This window comes from Emydura macquarii, unplaced genomic scaffold (genome assembly GCF_026122565.2).
Source record: "Emydura macquarii macquarii isolate MOO-44397 ecotype Brisbane River unplaced genomic scaffold, CSIRO-AGI_Emac_v2 contig_3019, whole genome shotgun sequence".
Taxonomy (NCBI): domain Eukaryota; kingdom Metazoa; phylum Chordata; order Testudines; family Chelidae; genus Emydura; species Emydura macquarii.
Window position 1 is genome coordinate 985361 of NW_027133156.1, and position 23363 is coordinate 1008723.

The 23363-nt window shown below is 40.2% G+C and overlaps 1 long non-coding RNA gene across 1 annotated transcript; it reads right to left on the reverse strand.

The window, feature by feature from the left end:
- Positions 1-437: 437 nt before the first annotated feature.
- Positions 438-22878, reverse strand: LOC137141186 (uncharacterized). The gene is made up of 2 exons (XR_010916562.1): positions 22754-22878; positions 438-1861 (listed from the first exon to the last, which is right to left on the reverse strand). It is a non-coding gene; the product is annotated as an uncharacterized lncRNA (long non-coding RNA).
- Positions 22879-23363: the final 485 nt, after the last annotated feature.

Consider the following 23363-nt stretch of genomic DNA (forward strand, 5'->3'; position numbering starts at 1 on the left):
CTTTCTAAGCCGATTTCCTCTATCACAACAAAAATGAGCTAGAGGAACAGTAATGGACCCACTGCTGTTATGTAAGAGTGGTTCCTTTGAGATGGTAAGGGTCCTTAGCATCCACTGGCAATGGGTTTAGGGTTATTAGCTTTTTGTAGGAGTTTTGGCCCATAGGGAATCGTTCCCTCTACAAGAGAATAACCCATGCAGGGGAGAAGTAATTTAATAACTTGAAGAGTTTCCTAACAATTCTTTTGCTGCATATTTGTGTGTTAAAAGAGGGGAGCAAGGTTTTTCCCCTCCTGTGGAAGAAACCTAGGTTCAGTTCCTAAAACACGTGCATCTTGGGGATTCTGTGTGAAGGCACTGTGCCTATTCTGGAACCTCCATTGGTGAGTGTACTGCCTAGGTCTCTTTGGGTGCATCTGCCCTAGAACCCTTTCTGGAGGAAAACAACAGTACAGAGGGGCAAGTCAGCTTTGTCCATTCTCCCTCACCCCCCATTTTGGCGATGGTGGTGGAAGCTGGAAAGAGCCAATCTGTTCCTACCTCCAAATTCCAAGCTATCATGGGGTTCAGTGGTGAGAAAAGAAACATGTCATGGAAGCAGAACATTCATCTTCTCTGAGTGCAGGATCCAGCTATGCACAGAGGCAGAGGGGAGCATAATCTGTCTACAACAACTGATAGATATCTTTTAAAACGGGAAACAAAATATTAGTGACTCTCCCAGGGACATTTTGCTGTTTACAAATGACAAAAATAAAAGAGTGATACATTTAATGTCCCATACTGTTTGTACCAGGTGTTTTCCATTCCTGAAAAATGATCAAGATCTTCTCACTAAGAAACCCATCTTTTGCTTTAATGCAATTTATTTAAAAAAAAATCTTCCATTTGTACTTTATTTTTAAAACTTTAAGCACTGGAGTGCAATTATATTTTAAACTTCTTCAACTTTAGTGAATGCTTAGCTGTTTGTAAAGTTGTCAGCTGCAAGATTGGTGGACCCAGAAAGGTTGCATTCAGAGTGGCCCTATGTCTGTTTTCAATTTGAAAGGAACTGGCTTGAGTGGTTGCAAACACTTGAAGCTATGCATTCTGCATTTCAATGAAAGTGCTGTCGTTACACACAACCATAGCTCCTTTTTTATATAAAAAGGACATCATACCCAAAACCTATTGAATATAAAGTGGAAGAAAAAAAAAAAGAAAAACATTTTAACACGTTTCAAATAATTTAACAATATAATGGGACTGGGCTTTTTCCAAATGATGCCTCTATAGTTTGTATAGCACAGTAAATTCTTGGATTTAAAAAAACAAACAAACAAAAACAAAAAAAAACAAAACACATCACTGGCACCATTTGAATAGAACATTACATTAGAAAGGTCGCCACACAAAATCCAGCTTTTCTCCTTAGCACTTTTAATACAATAATATACATACAGTACTTCTGCAATATGCAACTCTGGGATTGGTGTGCATGCCCCAAATGGGGGCATGGGTTGTGTTGCAAAAACCTCCTGCTGTGCTCCTTGCATGGTTGTCAATGAGCAGTTGCAGGGGGCTCAGACAATGATGGCTTGTCTCCTGTGGGAGCTTTATGATAGTAGGAGAGCGTGGGTCAGTGGAGCAGCAACCATTCTTGCTCCTGCCTCCGGAGAAAATTCCTTCCCAGGATCCTTGGAACTGGGAATCTTCATTGCTTTCAAATCCTGGGGCTCCCCCAAACGCTTTCACCTTGAAGCGATGCTTCTAGTTATTCCGCTGCTGCTATATTGGTAAATTTCCTTGTGTAGTCATGCCCTTAGGGGAGAAGTTCTTTTCTTTCTGCCCCTGTGGGTTTCTTTGTGGGTGGTGTGATCTGGCCCCATTTTTTAAGAAAAAAAGAAAAAAGAAAAAAAAAACTTTTCTTAGTAACTGACTCACCATAGAGTGAAGCAATCTTAACTGACGCACCATTAGTTGAGGTGTCAATCCCTGGAGGAATTAACTGAAGGTAGCCTTTGTCTGCCATCTTTAAAGGAGGCAGCCCTGAACAAATATCTATCTAAGATGCCTGTAACCAATATTTCCCCAACTGAGTCTTAAACACATCTTTAATTGAAGTATCCTCCACTGATTCATCTACAATAGATACAACGTTATCTGAAGGAGTCCTTAACAAAGATGTCCTTAAATGCAGAAAAAGCTTACTAATATATATGTGCAGAAATGCCACCTCCAAACACGTGTAACTGAAAAATACTGGTCCAATCTGTTTAACTCTGGAACAGTTTTTCCTTCCACAATGAGGTCTACAAAAAAAATCCTACTATGAAGTTTCTAGCTTTGGCCATTTTTCAGTTACATAAGAACATAAAAACAGCCATATTGGATCAGACCAAAGGTTCATCTACCCCAGCATCCTGTCTTCTGATAGTGACCAATGCCACAAGCTTCAGAGGGAATGAACTGACCAGACAATCATTGAGTGATGCATCCCCTGTTGTCCACTCCCAGCTTCTGGAGGTAAAAATATTTCAATATGAATATATAGGAAAGTGGTCTCCTTGTTGGACTTAATAATTAAATCAAAAGGCTAGGAAAAGACCCCCGCTCCCACAACTTGCTCCCCATCCAGGCATGGTCTTCATGTGCGTTCTGAATGGGGAAGGCATGGGCTAAGGCTTTGGAACAGTCAAGCATCCTCTCTCTTTCCAAAATTCCAGAGATTGTTTATTCCCTGCCATTCTGATCAACACTCTTTACCTTTCCCCTCTCCTTCTGCCCCACTGAGATGGGGTTGGTGGTGGTGGTAGTGGTGGTGGGGCATTTTCTTGTGAAAGTTACAAGCTACTGAAAAACAGTAGGTTAGAAGGAAATTGGTACTTTCTTGAAACACCCTTACCTTGGGACAAGATTTTTGCTACCAGCCACTGCTGCGTACATATGTATGTTACATATACACATGCACAATATAAATACATACTATTGAAATCAATAGTAAAGCTTTCATTGACTCCAGTTGGAGCACAATTAGCCCAGTGCTGAGTGCTTTTCAAAATCCCACCCTACATTCAAAAAACTATGCAAAATACCTGCAAACCCATAACTATATATTACTTGATGTTATGTAAATATATAATTCTTTAAAATTGTATTCAAAGACATTTGTACTATGAAGAGGCAGAACATTATATTGCTGCAACATCAGAGTATATTTCGTAGAGAACAATTAAAAAATAATTGGTTTACAATGGGTCAATATGAATTTGAATGTCAGTTAGATGTATGCATATAACATTCTTTAGGTATCAATTATTCAAACTCTAAAAACTGTCTTTTTAGTAGCTAGTTTAGATTTTGCTTTAGCCTGCTCTCTGTGGAACCTTTTCCAAACGTCTCATTTAAATTTCTATTCTGTAGCTGACATATGGGTAAAACTCCCTTTAACAATGCTGGGAATTGCATATAACATTAATGAGGAATGGGAGAATAAACTCCTATGTATGGTGGAAAGCTAGGTCTTCTAAAAGATCTTTAACCAGATTTAGATGGTGGAGAAAAGTGCCAAAAACATTTCTCCTAAATTTGTTAATCCTTAATCTCAAGGTAAATTCTCCAAACTGTGAGACTAAGCATTTGTCTGAATGTTACCAAAGTGGTTTGTATGTTTCTCTGTAGATCTTCAGAAAGGACCCTGCAGTTGGGAAGGACAGAACATCTGTTTCACTGGAATGAGGAAAATCACCAGGGAGGATGGGTTGGAAGTGAAAAATTAAACAAGTTTAAAGTCAATTCCAAGATCAACAATACACACAATGCACTGTCTTCAGCCCTCTAAAAACAAGCACAGCACTTTCATCACTTTCTGTTGTTGTTTGAGGCCATGGACAGATAATTGCAAAGATGACACAGGAGAAAAATAACATTAGGTCTTAGCTACCTGTGTTTATTGGGGGGAGGGAGGGATCTTATTCATCTCAACAATGGGACATGTTACTATTTTGGGGAACAAAACACATAGGCTGGGATTTAGAAAGGAGCTAAAGGAAGGGAGTTATATGCTCAAATCTCATGGAATTTAATGGGAGTTGCGTGTCCAAACTTCCTTAGGTTTGTTTGCCACTTACTTCTTATGGAAATGGAGGCTTTTGCATTTGAAAAAGCTAGGCACAATGTTATGGGATGTTTCACTATTCAAAGCTGTGCACAGTGGAGGACATAGCACTGTGAAATGGGTAAAAGGCCTAGACATAATTTATAATATAAACTGAGTCAAAAAGTAATGCTCATGTTCATAAATAATCCTTGGTGTAGAGGCAACCATGGTTACAATCCTAATAGACTGACTCCTGATACTGAACATATTGGATCAGATCCTCAGCTGGTGTGAGCCAGCATAGCTTCCATAACTTCAGTTCAATGGAGATCCACAGCTGGTGTAACTCAGGGTATCTGACATAATTTTCACAGATTCAGATTTGAAGACCAGAAGAGACCATTATGATCATCTTGTCTAACCTCCTGTTTATCACAGGCCATAAAAATTCTCCAAAGTAATTCCTAGAGCATCTGTTTTAGCAAAACATACAGTTATAGAATCATAGACGACTAGAGTTGGAAGGGACTTCAGGAGGTCATCTAGTTCAATCCTCTGCTCAAAGCAGGACCAACCCCAACTAAATCTTCCCAGCCAGGGCTTTGTCAAGCCACATCTTAAAAACCTCTAAAGATGGAGATTCCATCACCTCCCTAGGTAACCCATTCCAGTGCTTCATCACCCTTCTAGTGAAAAACTTTTTCCTAATATCCAACCGAGACCTCCCCCATTGCAACTTGAGACCATTGCTCCATGTTGTATCATCTCCTACCATTGAGAACAGCCTAGCTCCATCCTCCTTGGAACCCTCTTTCAGGTAGTTAAAGGCTGCTATCAAATCCCCACCTCACCCTTCTCGTCTGCAGACTAAACAAGCCAGTTCCGCCAGCCTCCCCTCATAAGTCATGTGCTCCAGCCCCCTAATCATTTTTGTTGCCCTCCGCTAGACTCTCTCTAACTTGTCCACATCCTTTTTGTAGTAGGGGGCCCAAAACTGGACACAATATTCCAAAAGCAACTTCACCAATGTCGAATAGAGGGGAATGATCACTTCCCTCAATCTGCTGGCAATGCTCCTACTAATGCAGCCCAATATGCCATCAGCTTTCTTGGCAATAAGGGCCACTGTTGACTCCTATCCAGCTTCTTGTCCACTGTAACCTCCAGGTCCTTTTCTGACATACTGCTGCCTTTAATCTTGAATTTAAAATGGTCAGTGATGGAGAATCCATCATGACCTTGGTAAAATGTTCCAATGACTGTACCAAATGAGATGACTTTCAGGTGTCTGAGCCAGTCCCTAAATCCTATTGCTTCAGACACCCAAGACACCATTGGGGGTCATACAATCACAGAAGTTGGCGATTGTAAAGACCTGTTAGGTTATTTTGTTCATACTCTGGACACTTCAGTATCATGTGCTAGAACACGTTTTCTGTTGCTTTATTTAATTTAGTATTCAACATCTCTAGGTATGGAGCTTCCACCACTTCCCTTAGGAAACAATTCTACAGTCTAGAAGACTAATCCATGTAGTTTTGTTTTTTAATCCTCTGGTGTGGGGGCAGGTAACTGACTCAATTACAACTAGCTTTAACCCATTTGCAAGGCCTACCTACCATGAAAAGCTATCCACAAGAAGTGTCCTACAATTTATCAAGTAGATGCCTAATCCTCTAGCCATGACTAGATTACCAAATTAAAAGATATACAGGAGAGATAAATCAATACTTTCTTTACAGAACACCTATGGAACTCACTGCCACAAGATGACACTGAGGCCAAGATCTTAGCAGGATTTTTGACACTATAAATCATTTATATTCACATAGTCACAATTATAAATAATTTGCCATATCTAATGTAAGTGAGATAAAACTGCAATCTTCAGGACAGGGCATAAACAAATGACTAAATTTCCTGCGGTTAGGAAGAAACTTCCCTTCTAGGTAGGTTAGTTCTTCATTGTTCACTTTTTATCTTTCTCTGATGCCGCTTGTGATGGTCACTTTTGAGGATAAGATACTGGATTATCTAGACCATTGGTCTGATTCACATGACAATTCCAGTGTTGAAGGATACAGCTATTTTATCCAATCCCATGTAGGGCCAGATTGTGATTGGCCCATGACCAGGCACCGGTGTGGGGATGGTTTGCATCCAGAGGCTGATCTATATTCATCCCTGAGAGCAGGGACTGTTTGGTCCTTGCTCCCTCCAGGGAACAAAGTTCCAGGCAGAGTTGCCAGGTGGCTGGCTGTGGCAGAAGCAGATGCAGGCTAGCGAAGAAAGAGACGTGGCTAGAGCAGGAGCAAGAGCCAGCTGGAGGAGCAGGAGCAGCCTATTGAAACTACTGGCAATAGGAATGCTTCCAGGCAGGCAGTGACATTGAGCAGCCTAGCGAGACTGCTTTCCTATATACTTGCCTGGGGATCACCAGGGTGGGTCCTTGCCTCTGGGATTGGCTGAACTCTGGTTGAATGGCATGGGACCTATCATGAGACCGGCACCTAATTGCCTCTGCTGACTCATCACACTTTGTCTAAGGAATGACTCATCATGCTTAAGCAGGCTCTGGCTCAGGGGTAACTCAGGCTCCAAATTATCACAGCAGGTAGGGTATGGTGGGCCTGCCAGCTTTCAGTAGAGCAGGTGTAAAGGGAGCAATCTATGCCAATCTAATTGATGATGCACAGTGCGCACCCTTCATGCCCACTGAGCAGCTCTGAAAATGCTCCCTCCTGAGGCACAGCTCTCCTGGAGCTCCCCCCAGAAGGTGATGTAATAGGACCATTTCCCCCCTGTAGGGCTTTGTGCAAATTACACACTCCAGTCACACAAAAAACCATTGTGCCTGCCTGTATGTTATTTGATGTTTCACAGAAGAGATGTTACCCTCTCTTGAGGGTAATCGGTGCAGTGCACTCATTTGGGACAGGTGGGTAGCACAGGTTTGTATACTATATACGTTATCGGCCAGGAAGTGCAGCTGTGCTGCTCCTTCAGAGTATTTGCAGGATATTAATTCTGACTCCTGGCTAGTGGCAGTGCACAGGGCTACTGGGAACAGACAGAATTCTTTTCAATGGACTTCAAAGGGGATTCTCAGTTAATGGGGGTGGGGGGAGAGGGAGGATAGATCTTGAAGTTTCTTTCTGCCAGAAGGCTCTGACTAGAGCTCCTGAAGTTGTTCTTTTGTAATCAAAGGTAGATACAGTTTTCTGCTTAATTTAGGCCAAGGCTTTTCAAACTTTGTGTAAGTTCTACGATAAGAGGAGGACTGAATTGCTGTTTGTTTATTATTATACAGTACCTCACACACAAAAAACACACTTGCCCACACATTTCATATTATTTTCCTATGTTTTCTGGCACTGACCTGATAAACAATTCCACATTGACACAAGGCAAATGTTTATTAACTTCTTCTATGGAGAAATAAATGAATGAGCTTTAGTTACAACAAACAAAACCACCACAACACCTCTCCCCACCCCCCAAAAAACCAAACAAACAAAATAAAAAAAACCCTCAGACCAGCTGTGGATAAAATAGCTACTCTGCTCTCTGTATGGTCAGGGAACAAAGCTGAGGATGTAGATAAAAAATTTGGTGCAAAAACTGCACCTGAACTAGGGAGCAGCTATGCCTAATTGAGGGTTTAGCTGGGGCAAACCCCTTTCCCATGGAGGCTGCCCAGGAGGGCTAGAATCAATAGCGCGTAAGTGCCCTGCCCTTTCTCCATTCCTAGGCAGCCGTCCCCATTTTGTGGGTTCTGCAGTCAACAAATTACAAATCCCCAGGTTTCACCAATGTGTTTCCTTCCAGGCACACTTTGTACTACCAGGGACTCAACTACAAATCTAATTCAGCAGCTTGATGGGGGTGCTCATTTTGTTCCAATGAAGAATAAAATATGTTTAAAAAAAATTGAATTAAGAGATGTTGTCCTGGGTAAAACCCTTCACCCAACTATGTAGTTTTACTTATTATTAAAGACGGTGGTGCTTGTTTACAATAAAATATTTTAACAGCTCAGCTTCTTTAGACACCCTTAACCCATGTTTCTTGTCCCTTAGCTCTTTTAAGCAAATCTTTAGTGCCTAAAATCATTATTTAACTTCTTATTTGCAATCATAAATATCACTCCATGTTACATGATGAATATGATGTACATAATCAAATATTCATATTTAAACAGATGTTGTGAATAATTTAAATTCTCTTACTCTTAAAGGAGTTAGAGGGTGACAAAGGAGATAATTAGCAGGTAAATACAGGACAAACATTATCATCAATTTGTAGTAAGTGTCATAAGCCTTCATAGTTCTGTGAACTTTAACAAGTATAGTGTCTAGGGTGTGGAGGTGGTTATAATATTTATGGAAACAACCCAGAAGACAAGACAAGTCGGCACAGATATTCAGCTACAAACATTGTCTGAGAAGAACCATCACCTTCGGAACATAAGACCAGTCAACCAGAAAAATCCAAGTGACACAAAGCTGATGGAGAATCAAAGCTGCAAGGCAATTCTTTATCTGAAATGGGGTATCTTCACAACTAAAATTAAGAAAAGAATTTGGTGTTGGAACAGTAGATCACTTTGGAGCACAGGTAAACTGATCCAAGTTATCAGAGAAATGAAAATCTTTGGCTTAAATATACTTGGACTGAGTGGGATGAGGTGCACTATGTGGGGCAAATCATCACTGGAAGGTGATTGTTTTGTATTCTGGAAGAAAGGATGACAAATACCAGGAAGGCATAAGCTTATTCTTGAGCAACGAAGCTACTAAGGCCCTGAAGGAATAGAAACCTGTACACAAAAATATTGCTTGCTTTGTGACCATGCAAAAGACAAAGCTGTTCACTGTTATGCACCAACAAAGGATAGTGACAAACAGGTCCAAGACTGTTTTTATGAATGATTCCAGAATGTCCTTGTCAAGATCAATAAATTAGATCTTCTATAAGCATAACAGTATCCTAATGCACACATTAGAGATGATAATACTGGATATAAACACATTATTGGCAGACATGGCATCCTAGGACAGACTGACACTGGAGAACCTTTTGTTGAACTCTGTGACCTACACAAATCTTTGCTTTGGGAGTACACTATTTCCACACAAGACAAACTGACATCGAGATCAACTGATAGAAACATAATCAAGCTATTCCTGGGTGTAGTGAGGCACTGGAGAAGATTACCTTTGAACACCAGAGTGCATACAAGTGTGGATGTCAAAAGTGACCACTATCTTGTTAGATTTATTTTGATTGTCCTAATAACAAGATAACACCATGCAAGGAAGAGGGTAGGTATGAGACTAGATAGATCCAGCAGTGAAGGCACATTTCGAGTTGCAACTTAGCAATTGATTTGAAGAACTAAAGACACGGCTAGATGACATTGATCTTCAATGGCAGTTTTTCCACAGTAGCAAGTGTGGATGCAGCCAGGATTACAGGGAGAGGGGTGAGAAAAATCTAAGAAAGTAGAATGGCTCCAACCAAATATATAGAGGCTTGTTGAACAGAGGAAAGAATTAAAGAAGAGAGTTTAACAAGAATGAGACAGAGGTAAAAAAAAAAACAAAAAAAAAACAAAACCCCCCCCCCGCTATTCTGCAACAAGCATCAGTGAACAAAGACAAGGAAGTTAAAAGATCAGCCAAAAGAGAAAAAAAAATGCAAGGAAAATAAAGCAAATAGAGGCAAATAGAAGAGGCAAATAGAGTGGATTTTAAAAAGCTTTTTCTATTATCTAAACAACTGGCAGCACAATTCTTGAACTGTTTTGAGATATTGCAAAGGCTGAAGATGGTGCAGTTTTAACTGCAGTGGAAGCACAGAGCCCATTGGATGCAACTTTTCCAGGCTGTGCTTAACTATCCAGGACCATTAACACACATTGATAGATGTGAAGAAATAATGGTTTTACCTATATTACTAGAAGTAATCACCTTTGAGGAAGTAACTAAGGATATAAACCAACTGAAGGGTGATAAACTCCAGGCTATGATAAGGTAGATACAGAAATGTTAAAAACTGGAGAGGAAGTAAGTGATGGTGAATTACAAGTGCAAGGTTGTACAGAATGCTTTGGGAAAAGATCTGTCCTGAAGATTGGAGAAGAGGTGTTATCTGCAAAATCCTTAAACAGGGGTACTGGCTTACTTGTGATAACTAGAGAGGAATGACACTCCTATCTGTACTGCAAAGTGTTTTGCATTATCATTTTGAATAGGATGAAAACTGCTGCTGATAAAGAACTCAGAAATCCAGGCTGTTTTCCCCTATCTGGTAGATTGTGTTCAGACCAGATTTTCACCTTGAGAAGACCTTATTGAAAAAGGCTTAGCACACCAGTAGAAGATGGTTCTTAACTTCCTTGATTTTATGAAAGTGTTTGATAGTGTCCACAGAGAAGCCCCTGGAAGACCTTGAGACGCTATGAAATTCCAGCAAAGATTGTTAATTTGATAAAAACTTTGTACAAGTCTGCATGCAAGGACAGAGAGTGGAGACATGGTATACTTTATTGTTATTGCTGTAAGGCAAAGTTGCTTGTTATCCCCACTTCTCTTCTGTGTCAACATCGACTTTGTGATGAGAAGAACAGTGGCTGCTGCTGAGGACACTAGTATTGTTTGGGCAAGCGATAAACTATGAGACTTAGATTTTGTAGAGGATATAGTCATATTGGATGCTAACTTGGATGGAATGAAAAGACACTTTATGAGCATAAAAGCAGAATTGGCCAAAATGGGACTTCGTATCCATATAGAGATTACCAAGATCATGGAAATAGGAGAAAATGCTGTCAATACTGGTGCATATGTGATTGATAGAGAAGAGTAGGAAAAAGTCGATGTCTTAGTCTATCTTGGAAGTACAATATCTACTAATGGCCAGCTCACTAGGGAAGCAAAGGCAAGAACTGGCAAAGCTATAGGGTCATTTTCCCATTTGTCAAACATCTGGAATAGTAAGAAGACACATCTATATATGAAAATGACCAGCATTGTTCAAGAAGAATTTTGGGAATTAATTAAAGAGATTGTGTAACAATGTGGAAATATTGACCTGCACAGGTCAGCTGACTGTAAACTCAGTAGTCAGATGACGTGGCCAGACCACCGTAGTCATCTCTATCAGGCTACTCTGTGGCAGAAGCACTAGGTGGAATCAAAACTAAAACATACCTCGAGGGAAGACAAGGCATGGTGGACAAAGAATGTCCTATTGCAGGATTATCAAAAAGGATGCTGCCATCACAGAAACAATTTATGATGGAGTCAAACTTTTTCTTCTGGACTGACAGCAGTGGGAAAAATGGGTTGCCACATGTGACACTAGGCACAGGAGACTCTAAAGCTAAAAAAAGTGAAATATTTTACAATACTTACTAACAAGTTTACAGAAATTTTTATCTGAGCTTCTCAAAGCACTTTATAAAGCAGGGTGCCAGGGAATTACATATTGTGTAATTCTTCTGAGAAGAAATCTTTCTGAGACTACTTTCATCTTGGGTCTTGCACTCCCCAAGCAGTCAGGTCTTTGGTCCTTAAGGACAATGAGTAGTTTATCAGGGTGTAAGCCAACCAATCCTCCTCCAGCCATGGTTGTCATTCTGGGACATTGTGAAAGAAACAGAACTCTAGGAAGTGAGAAAGCTTGGAATCCTTATTCTGGAAACATGTTTCTGCAGGATTGAGAGAGTTAAATGGGATGCATCCCTTAAGGACAGAATCTGGCAAGAGTAAGTTGTCAAGGTAATGGTACAAGGCCACATGGCTGCACTGGAAACATCCTTTAGGCAGGCAGTGAAGGGTGAACAGGTCCCAGAGTACATACTGCCTCTCAGGCTTACTGGCTCTATCTTCCTGTCCCGAACCTGTAAAAAGGGAAATGCCAGAGTTTTCACTGCAAAGCTATCTGGAATTGGAGGTTTCACGAGTGACATATCAGAAGACAGCTGGCTCTCTCTTGGCATAATACTTTGTGAGATGAACTGGAGCTCTGTATCACAGACTTCATCTGTTGACACCTAGAGGGGATTGTTAGAGTTGACAAGTAGAGGAATCTTCAGCACAAGACAGTTCACTGGTAAAGCTATCTCACTGGGCCTAGGCAGTCCCAGAGCTCATGGGTGAAGCAGATCCAGGAATTATGCTTCAAAAATTTCTTCAAAGCACTATGTGTCCACCTCATGCCATATTCATGGTTGCCTCAAGGAGACTTTATGCTTGAGGTAATATTTGCAAACAGATCTGATGCCTTCTCACAGTATGTCTGAGTCCCAGGCAGAAGAGGCAGTGAATGAAGCAGAAGGCACTGGAGAATTTAGCTAAAGGCATCAAAGTATTTAATTATAGAAATAAAGACTAGGCCAGAGTAGGTATAATAGGGCTAGAAATCAAAAACAGGATTCACACCAGAAAGAAACCCAGCAGCACAAATTAATCCAATGAGTCATTTTGGAGGGATTATATTTCTGGATTAGAACACAGGAATAATTCACATTTTGGACAAGTTTCTTCTGGGTTTTTCAAATGAGACCATTTCTTGGACAATAGGAAGCCCTTTACCTTATGACCAGGGATCTTGAACTACATGTCAGTTTCTCAAAAGAAGAAGTCACATACATCAGAATTTACATGAGTAAACCAGTTTAAATGACCCACTTGTACAAATTATAGCAAGGTTTACAGATACATGCTGTAGATCCGAACTCAATTTTTCAGGAAAAATTCTGCCTTCTGCGGGCAGCTCCCATTGATTTCAGAAGGAGCCGCACTATGTGCCAAATGGCAAAATGTGGCCCTTAATCACCACAACTTGACTGGAAGGGTGCGAGATGATCCTCAGTATGCAATATGAAAAATAAGTAATTTTAAGTGATGAAAAATTAGTGACTTTATGGGAATCCTGGCTGTTTGTATACTGGTGACTGTTTTGGATTTATTATTTTTCAGAGAAGACTTTGGATGGGTTAATCAATAAGTGTGACAGGTTCACACCACCCACCGCCAGTCTGGCACCTCCTGCTGGTTGTCTGGGAAATAGGTCCAGGCCAACACCCACATCCACAGTTTGTGCACAGTCACTCTCTCGGTTCAGTAGGAACTGCAGCCCTTCGTGTAGCTGTCCAAAATCGCAGCATTCTCATCTTGACTCAGCACTCCAGGTAAATCACAATCTGTGTTCCCCCCTTCCATGGGAGCTTTTGGCTCCTCGTAGTCTGGCCACTTTCCCAGGGGACACTGCAGTTTCTCATCCCACCACTTCCTCAGTGGCACCTGCAGTCACTTATCCTGCCACTTCCCAGTAGCGAGTGGGGGATGGAGAGGGACCTAGGCCCACCCACTACTCTGGCTTCTGGCCCAGGGACCCTGTGAATCGTGGCCCTTTGCTGCACCCCTAGTTCCTCTTCTTGTTACTATCTTCCTGGGCCACTTCCCCATAGTCCTAGCACCTTCGGCACCCACTCTCAGAGCCTGCCCCTATTCGCTTTCAACAGCCCATTAGGAGCTCCTCTGACTCCCCCGATACCTGCCATCAGTAGCTCTGCCTCAGATGCTACAGGTCTTGGACTGTAGGAGATAGCCTTCCCTTCTCAAGCTCCAGGCCATCTCTGCTTTGTTTTGGCCTGTAGCTCCCTTTATATGGGCCTGCTGACCTTTGATAGGCTGGGAGAAACAGCCATTCTCCTATTGGCTGCCATCCACAGAGCCTCCTTAGGGCTGCTTTTACCCCTTAAGTGCCAGTGTGGGGCAGACACCCCATCACAATAAGAAACTGTTTGTGTCTACTATACATATAGAATGCAAAATAAACAGCAAGATCCCTCGCTATATTTTACTATTGCAGATGGTAAAATTTCAATCTGATTCACAATAGGAATGATGGTTCTACCTGAATTACTGATGTCATGCTAGGATTTTATTTAGATACTTCAGCTAGGTGATTCATTTGTACTTTCATTATTTTGTATGAAAACAGGAATAATAATGCAAAAAGATTCACAGAGAACCAAGTTGTTTTTTATAAATCCACCAAAACACCCCAGCAGCCTTCCATCTAATCCAGCACTGAGCTCTATGCTGAGCCTTAAAAAGACATGCATGTCTTGTTCAGAGCTGACCCTGGCAGAGTATGATATTAATAGGTTATTGACTTGCTAGGTCTTAAACAGCCAGAGGGACCATCACTTGCGGTAGCTGCAATGCACTGGAGATTTGTTTCATTGATTGGTCTGTTTAACCCGTCATATCCAGGAATTTAAACAATGATATACCCCTGACAAACCTAATATTTCATTTTATAATTGGGGACCATGAAACAAAACTTAAAGGAAAGAAAAAGACAACTGGAAAGATGCTCAACAGAAAATGATAAATAAGAGGGAAAACCCCAGACAAATAAGGGCTCAAATTTTGGACTATGCCATAGGTAATATATGAAACAACAAAACATTTTCTATGAGGGAGATTGGAAAGTGGACACTATTTCTCAACACTGAAAACCTGATCGTTGACTTTCTTGTAGTGTGTGTCAGCAGTGAACATGGTGGTATAAAAACATATTAGAGGACACTATCCTTCCCAAAATAATCTAAGGTCTCAAACCCAAAAAGTGCTCAGCACTAGCTAAACCCACTGAAGTCAAAGGATTTAACAGGCAGCACTGAGTCCTAAATTAGCACTAAAGATAAATTTAATTATAGTGGTCATTTAGACTGAGCAAAAGCAATGAAAATTCAGAAGATAATTCTTGTAAAAACATCAGTCTTTTCATAGGATTCTGCAAGTGTCTGCAACTGAGTGGAAAGAATACCAAAAGAAAGTTCTTCTCCTGAAAAAAATTTCAATTTATTTTTGCTTTCCATCTTCACATCCTGTTTTCTGCTAGACATATTAGAACAGTGATTGTAGCATTTTGGATGATCATCCCTTTAACATTAGGGAATACACCCAGCTCTTTTCTATGCAGCAGAGACTGTAAAAAAGTATTTGCAAGCATTGCTTTGAACTAAAACCATATATTTACTTCAAAGATATCTGACCCTTTTTATTTTCCCTGGGCATTCATGTGGTTGGGGTTTCCCTTCCTTTGCAAAGATTATTTAAACAGTGAATGTTTTGGATGTAACTTGTTTGTGCCAGAAGGGTACACGTGGTCATCTTGGAATCTCTTATTTTTCTGCTCCTGTTAATAAACATTTCAGTCATCCAGACAAGGGGCAGAAAAAACTTAGGCCCAATTCTGCAAGTGAGAACGCTGCATCTACATAGAAACCCATTGAAATTAAAGCTGCTGCATGTGGACTTGGCACAGAATCACTTATAGGTTAAAGGCTTTAGATACTTCAGTGATGGGTGCTATAGAAAATCCTAAAATGGACACTGTGGACTGGTGAATTCTCGCCAGCCCCGGGGAGCTCAGCAGACAATCAATAACATGTCCTGGCCCTCTTGCTAAACCCCCAATCCCACATCTTGCTGGGCCAGGATGACCTGACTACTACAGAAAATGCAGGGCAAGAAAAAATGAGGCGAGAGAAAATGTAGCACTAATGATAAAAGGGGCTCATCACTACTTAGTTAATCATCATCTACACCCATAAGAACAGCCATACCGGATCAGACCAGTGGTCTAGCCTAGCATCCTGTCTTCTGACAGGGGCCAGTGCTAGATGCTTCAGATGGAGTGAACAGAACAAAGTAATTTATCGAGTGATCCACTAAGTCCCAGCTTCTAGCAGTGAGGGGTTTAGTGACACCCAGAGCTCCTGGACTGCTCCTCTAACACGTTGATCATCCAATGGCCCCACAGATTGTTTGGCAGGCTTTCTGCTTCTGATGTGCTTAAAAAGTGTCCATTAGCTTGTGTGTCTTTTTCTTGAAAGCCTTTTGTCCCATTTACCAATAAGTTATCTTACTTCTTAGTCAAGTCCAAAGTTTTCTAGGGAGGAAGGTCCCAGCAGGTGCCCAACTCCCCTCAAATTCAGTACCTTCTCCCAACCCCAGGTGATTACCTCACCTCCTGCCTATTTCTGGAGCTATTTTTCTCTTTGGCACTCCTGCAGCCATTTCAGGTGTTGTCTCTACTCCTCCCTTCCCCCTTCTGGAATGAGCTACATCTGGCTCATAGAGACTCCAGAACCCTCCCACTGCCAGCAGCTTCTGAGAGGACTGTTTATTTTGAGTCAGATACTTGGCCTCCCCCCCAGCACGCAACCCATGTGAGAATTCACATTATTACAGATACATAGAAACAATATGATGAGACTTAAGGCCTAGATCCTCAAAGATACTTAGGCACCTAACTCCCATAGAAATCCATGGGAGTTAGGTGCCTAGATAATTTTGCGGATCAAAGCCTATGACCAATTGTACACCTTGGATAATGAATAGGAAAGAGTGAAGTGTTCAGAATAATCCATAAATTCACAGAAAAGGTATTTGTTGAACTATTTTTAAAAGGTCATTATTTTAAAAATCAGTGTTTGCAATAGGACTAGTCAGAAAATGGAAAACCTTTTGTGAACATTTTCCATCTGAGTTGAAATTTCTCAACCAGCTTTAGCTCTCAAATCATTCATATATAAACAGCAACGCCAATTAATAAGTGGATTAAATTGAACAAATGAGTTATTTACTGTGAATAGTTCACCCAACTCTAGCAAGAAACAAACCTTGCGCAGTTAGGGTGATGGAGTGGATGACAGAAATCTTTTCCATCTTTAACTTCTATGGTTCTATGATATATTGCAGATTTGGGGGAGGGGGAGATGCTTTGGGGGCAGATCCTCTGTTGATATAGATTGTTATAGCTCCACTGACTTCAGAGGAGCTGTGACAGTTCACATCCAATGAGAATCTGCCCTTTAATTTCCAAACAAGGCTGCTGGGAGCTCACATGGTACTGAAATGTATATATTTTAAGGATTTAAGCTGAGTAAATGTTAAACTTTTGGTGCTGGGAGTTGAGATGCACAGTTCATTCACATTAAGGGTCAAAGTGCTGGTATCTTGCTTTATACACTTAAGAAAACTGGAATAAAATTTGCAACAGTACTTTGAGTTTATCATATTACTTTTGCAGGGTACAAATAGCCATGTAATTATAATGTATCTATTACACGGTTATTTTGCCCTTCAGTTGAAATAGTAATTGGATATCATCATTTAACATCAAGCATAATTACCAAGAAGCTTGTGCTTTCCATGTCTGAGTTTACATTTTAATTTTCAAGGCACATACAACTATGCCATTATTCTATATTTAGTCAGTATCTATGTTATTACTAAGTAATTACATGGTTATTTATACTTGGTAGGTTTAATTGAAATTATACATTAATTGCCACAAAAAGGGAGAGCTCCCTCATCCAAAACATCTGTAGTAGATAGCGGAGACCCCATTCTATATAGCTTTAGAAAGGCGCTGGCCACTGTTGGAGACTGAATACTAGTCTAGATGGACCATTGGTCTGACCCAAGATGGCTGTTTTTACGTTGCATGACTTGCCACACTGATGATGAATTATAATTAACAGGTTGGAAAAATATTTTGCAATCCACTAGATTGTCCAATTATAGAATACAAAATACCGCACAGTCCAGACCTGCTGATACTTTTTTAGAAACGTGCAAAGATCAAATTAAGGCCATTTTGGCATATCAAGATAAATTTCTATGGCTAGACAGTTCAATATAAACCTAACAGAACTAACAACTGATCCACGAAAGGCAGAATGTTCATCTACCTTATTTCTTTGATGCACATTATAGTTGACAGACAATCGAGGCCAAATTCACCCCACTGAAATCAGTGGTGATCTGCATGTTATACTGTGTCCATATTTTCACCTTATCCACTAACAAACTGGTGTATCTTTAAATTACAATCTGACAGCTGAGTTCCCAGACTATGTTTTCATTCTTCATGTATTCATAAATGTAAAGACATTTATCTAATGCATATTTTATTAACATGTGTATGCACATTTGTCACATTCTGTACTGAAAACATTGTGTAGCTTCTCATATTTGTTAAGCAATTTATTTTTTTTTCTGAAACAGCAAAAACTACAACAAATAATTGATCTTATTCAGTGCAGTACTTTAAATTCTTTAATAATTCTTGCCCTGATTTCAGAAGGCAAGTCCAGAAGAAATATATGACTATGCTAAACATGGAACAAAAGATGTATTCAGAAATGAGAATTTTACAAGAAATACTGGAATTTTTAACTAGGAGGCTTTAAACAGAAGTGTCTGAGATCATTAACTTCTGCTAACAGTCTTTTCCCTAGATCTTAAAAAAACCTAATGTGTATACACCATGGGTGAAGTATTGAACTCACTGAAGTCAATGAGAGTTTTGCCATTGACTTCAATGAGGTCAGGATTTCACCACCTCTGAGCATAGAAGATGCCACACATATATTTATATTCCAATATGAAAATTATGACAATTATATGGAATCAGACATGTAGGGCTGGAAGAAATTGTCCAGTCCAGTCCTCTGTGCTGAGGCAGGACCAAGTAAACCTAGACCATCCCTGACAGGTGTTTGTCTAACCTATACTTAAAAATCTCTAGTGATGGGGATTCCACAGCCTCCCTTAGAAGCCTATTACAGTGCTTAGCTATCTGTATAATTAAAAATATTTCCTAATATCTAACCTAAATCTCCTTGCTTCAGATTAAGCCAATGGCTTCCTGTCTAGCTTCAGTGAGCATGTAAAGAGGAATGTGATCAATTGTTCTCCAACAGCACTGAACGTATTTGGAGACTGTTATTAGGTCCCCTCTCAGTCTTCTTTTGTCAAGACTAAATATGCCCAGTGTTTTATAACCTTTCCTCATAGATCAGGTTTTCTAAACCTTTTATCAATTTTGTTGCTCTCCTCCAGACTCTCTCCAGTTTGACAATATGTTTCTTAAAATGTGATGCTCCAGCTGAGGCCTAACAAGTAGAGGTGGACAATTACCTCCTGTGTCTTATATATGACATTCCTGTAAACACACCCAAGAATGGTATTAGCTCTTTTCATAACAGCATCACATTATTGACTCATTCTATTTGTAATCCACTAGAACCCCCAGATCCATTTCTGCAGCACTACTGCCTTGCCAGTTATTCCCCATTTTGTGGTTGTGCATTGATTTTTCTTTTCTATGTGTAATACTTTGCACTTGTCTTCACTGAATTTCATCTTGTGGATTTCAAACCAATTCTCTGACTAGCTGAGGTCATTTTGAACTCTAATTCTGTCTTCCAAAGTGCTAGAAGCCCCTCCCAGCTTGGTGTCATCCACAAATTTTATAAGCACACTCTCCACTCCATTATTCAACTCACTAATGAAAATATTGACTAGTACCAAACCCAGGACAGACCCCTGCAGCACCCACAATAGATGTCTGTCTCTCTCTCCAGTTTGACAGAGAACCATTGAGAACTACTGTTTGAGTGTGGACTTTCAACCAGTTGTTCACTCACCTTATAGTAATTTCATCTAAACCACATTTCCTTACTTTGCTTACAAGAATGTCATGTAGGACTGTGTCAAAAATCTTGTTAAAATAGACATATAATTTCTGAAACTTTCCCCCATCACTAGGCCTGTAACCCTGTCAATGAAGGAAATTAGGTTAGTTTGGCATGCTTTGTTCTTGACTATTACTTATAATCCTATTATCCACTAGGGGCTTACAAACTGATTGTTTAATAGTCTGTTCTAGTATCTTTTCAGCCATCAAAGTTAAGCTGACTGGTCTATAGTTCCCCAGTTCCTCTTTGTTCCCTTTTATAAAGATAGGTGCTATGGTTCCCCTTCTCCAGTTTGCTAGGATCTCACCCTTCCTCCATAAATTCTTGAAGATGATTGCTAATGGTTCTAAGATTTCTTCATTTAGTTTCTTAAGTACCCTCAGCCAAATTTCATCAAGCCCTGCCAATTTGAATAATCTAATTTATCTCAATATTTTTTAACCTGTTGTTATTTCCGTATTTTGGCTTGTGTTCCTTCCCTCTAGTTGTATTGTGTTAAAAGGTAAATTGTGACAAGATACTTTAGTGAAGAGTTAAGCAGAATAGCCATTAAACACCTCGGCATTCTTGATGCCATTCATTATTACCCTCATCCCCCACAAAATAGAAGACCTACACTTTCTTTTATCTTTCTCTTGATCCTAATGTTAAGGAACCTCTTCTTACTGCCTGTGATGTCCCTTGATTGATGTAACTCATTTTATGCCTTAACCTTTCTGATTTTGTCCTTATGCACTTGTGCTATTCTTTTGTACTCATCCTTAGCGCTCCATAGTTTTCACTTTTTGTCAGATTCTTTTTGATTTTTAGGTCATTTAAACAACTCCTGATTGAGTCATATTGGCCTCTCACTATTCTTCCTATCTTTCCTTTGCATCAGGATAGTTTGCTGTTGTGCTTTTAATATTGTCTCTTTGAGAAACTGCCAGGTCTCCAGAACTACTTTTTTCCTTAGATTTTCTTTTCATGGGACCTTACCTACCAGTTCTCTGAGGTTGTTAAAGTCTGCTTTTTTGATAACTGTGAAAATATCTACCCAGGGAGCTTTTAAAAAAGAAATGTCTTCCTTCATGACTTCACCAACACTGTAATGGTTTCCTTAGCAAGATCAATCTAAATAAGGTCACCTTTAGATATCCCAGCTCTATTATTCTGTGGCTGTCAAAGTAGAGCTGACTGAATGATTGATTTTTTTGGTTCATAGGACTAACCAAAATGTACATATTGTATGGGTGAAATCGTGACCCCACTGATCCAAAAATTTGGTATCAGTTTGAAATTATTATTTTTTTTTTCCAGTTCAGGGGCTTAGTTTTGAACAGAAACAGATTTTTTTAAAATTTCTCAAAGTGAAAACATGAAAAAAAAAAAAAAAAAAAAAAAAAACCCACCACATTTTGCATTGAAACCCCCCCCCCACAAACCAAAACAAAAAACTGAACAAACAATTAAAAAAAAAATTCCATTTAATTTAGCTTTGGGGGTGTTTTTTGATCCAGAATGATTTTGTTGTTGTTCATCCTTTTTTAAAAAAGGACAAATTTCAAAATGCAACATTGTTTTGAAATGAAAAGTCACAACAGTTAATTTCAATATGGTCAAAATAAACCATTTCAACTTTAAAAAAAAATCTATTTGCTTTGGCTGAAACTATTTGCTGAATTTGACCTAAAGTCTCAGATAGTTACAGTATCCCCAAAATATATTTTTTGACAAATTTAGTATTTGCTGAATTCTTCCCCCCCCCCCCATTGTAGTATCAAGTTTCAACTTTACAGACAGTGCCAGTGCTTCTTAGCCAACAAAAAAAGTTTGAGACCTTTAAAAAAAAGGTCCATGTTTTAACAGAGAGATTGCCTTGCATCTCTTTCCCATTCATAGTTACCAGATTTCCTCCATCTGTGTTCACCTTTCCTCCCATATGTCATCACGTAATAACTGTGTTGTAATTACAGCAATTACTGTAATATTAGGCAAACATTTAAGCATCTTTAATTAGATTAATGGTTTATATTTTTTGGAAAAAAGTTAGTCAGTCTAGTTTTGCCCTTCATCTCCCCATCTTCTGTTATATATATCTCAATTTCTCTATTTCCCATAAACATCTCTCTCTTCCACTTAGTCCCTTTCTCCTGCTATCCCTTTGCACATACTTCCTTATTTCTTTCCTTTCTTCCCTGCTCTCTGCTAGTGGCTGGCAACTCCAGATTTAACTCTCCCTTCAACTGGGCAGCATAGACATAGCCACAGAGGAGGAGGAGAGAAAACAAAGCTGCCCTCAGGGACCAGTGTAACTGGGTCTAAGCATTCCCATTGCCTTGCCTGTATTACTAAGTCCTTGCTGTTTCTGCACTTGCCAGTCAGTGTAACCAGGCTTCCATGGTTCTTTGTATTGAGACATTCCCAATTAGTTCTGTCAGTTGGGGGAGAACTTGGTTGGGTTTTTTTTTTTTTTTTTTTGGGTGGGTGGGGCCGGGAATTTTTGGAAGGGCACTAGAGGATTATCATGAATTAGGATTTAACATATGTCCTCACTGCAAAGTTCCAGTGATAATTAAAACTGAGACTGGGATCTAATCCACATCCCCAGATGGGTAAGGTAGTCCAGGCTTAAAGCATCTCCAGGCCCAGGTCAGAAGCTCTTGTATGTGGATGGAGGGGGTGTTAATCTAGGCCAATGTGTGAGTTTTAACCTTTAACTGGACAGCGTAAACATACTCTGGAACATTGCTTTCTAGTAGAGGTGGATAGTCTGGTTACTTCTTGTTTCCAACTGCTTTTACAGGCAAAGGAGAAGGACTCAGCACCCTGGGTATGCCTTCATTGCAGAGATCGCCTAGGGCAGCCTAGCATGGGTGGAGCATCCCCATTGCAAATTCCTACCTGTGCCAGGCCTAGGTGGCTGCATCCACAATAGTGCTCACATGTTGGGCTAGATTTCTAGCCAGATAGCACATGGATTTAATTTTCTTTCTGCACTGAGATCCCATCCATTCAATGCCTGCCCCTGCCAGCTTCTCAGAGATATCACAGGATTGCTAATTTGCAGTCTATGTCCCTAAGTTATGTATCTTGCTGATATCACACCACAGCTTTACCTGACAGCCGCTGTCAGCTTCTGGCCAGCTGGCAGTGCACTAGGTAGTAGATTTCTTGGATGGCCTCCCTGAGTCAAATGCTGTGGAATGGAGCAGAAATGAAGCAGGTTAATGTGAGGTTCAGTGGCTACATCAGGTAACTTCTAGTGCAGAAGAAGGGAGGAGTTAGACAACAAAATACAACCCAGGTGGAACTGTGGGAAAGGAGTGGGGTATTAAAAGCACCTGGACTTGATTAGCATGCCTTCTCACTGAAAAGCAGGTGGGTTGCTAGCCTGGCCTGAAGGAAATCCCAAAGTTAAGTTTACACAGGCAGCTGTACTTGCTAGCTTGGGCTCAAAGCACCCTGAAGCCTGGATAGAGTTTTTCTGTGTGGGTGGAAGGGAAGATAGTGGCAACAGTCAGGCAGTAGCCTGAACTAGCTCTGCAGTGAAGACATACCCCCTCTGGCCAGCAGCTCTCAAAAGACCAGAGTAAATGTTCTGTAGGTCACCACTGGTCTCTGAATCATTGATTAGTAAAATCTCTGGTCTAAAACATCTGACTGTCTTTGTCCAGGTAAATGTAAATGATGCTGTTTTACCCTTCTCCATAACTGATCAGGGATGAG